Here is an 841-nt window from a genome sequence, read left to right on the forward strand (position 1 = left end):
AGAGAAAGAAAAGAAAAGGAAGGAAGGAAGGAAGGAAGGAAGGAAGGAAGGAAGGAAGGAAGGAAGGAAGGAGAAGAGAAAAGAAAAGAAAAGAGAAAAGAAAAGAAAGAAAAGGAAAGGAAAGGAAAGGAAAGAAAAGAAAAAGAAGTAGGATGTAAAATTGTATACAAAATTGAATATACATGTGGCCAGGTGCGGTGGCTCATGCCTACATTCCCAGCACTTTGGGAGGCTGAGGCAGGCAGATTGCTTGAACACAGGATTTCGAGCAGCTGGGAGGCTGAGGCAGGAGACTAGCTTGAACCCAGGAGTCAGAGGTTGCAGTGAGCTAAGATTGCGCCACTGCAATCCAGCCTGGGCGACAGAGCGAAATTCTGTCTCAAAGAATTTTTAAAAACCTGAATTTATTTGTTATCAGCAGGTTAAAAAGATACCAAAAAAAGAGGTCAAAAATATTAACTGTAGTAGTCTCTGGACAGTGGACTTATGGACAAATTTCTTAAGCTTTAAAAAATACTTCTATGTACTTGCCATCTTTTCCATGGTGAGTACTGTGTTAATACTCAGGAAAAAATAGGCCAAGCATGGTGGCTCACGCCTGTAATCCTAGCGCTTTGGGAGGCCAAGATGGGAAGATTGCGTGAGGCCAGGAGTTCGAGACCAGCCTGGTCAACACAGAGAGCTCTCACCTCATATTATAAAATAAAAGATGTGAAAGGTCCAATACATTCAGATCTCAGCAGAGGACAAAAAGGAAAGCAATCTGAATTAAGTACATTCACAACTGAGGTGTGAATGGTCCTTAGAATAATAATCATCTCAGAAATTTTAACAATTTTAT

The 841-nt window shown here is 40.8% G+C and overlaps 1 protein-coding gene across 1 annotated transcript in view; it reads right to left on the reverse strand.

The window, feature by feature from the left end:
- RNF185 (ring finger protein 185) overlaps positions 1-385 on the reverse strand; it is a 32,479-nt gene extending 32,094 nt beyond the window's left edge. Inside the window, exon 1 of the mRNA XM_011938328.1 lies at positions 209-385. The gene's annotated coding sequence lies outside the window, so the exon portion shown is untranslated. The remainder of the gene's footprint in view (positions 1-208) is intronic.
- Positions 386-841: the final 456 nt, after the last annotated feature.

The sequence above is a fragment of the Colobus angolensis genome, unplaced genomic scaffold (assembly GCF_000951035.1).
Source record: "Colobus angolensis palliatus isolate OR3802 unplaced genomic scaffold, Cang.pa_1.0 Scaffold171, whole genome shotgun sequence".
Taxonomy (NCBI): Eukaryota; Metazoa; Chordata; class Mammalia; order Primates; family Cercopithecidae; genus Colobus; species Colobus angolensis.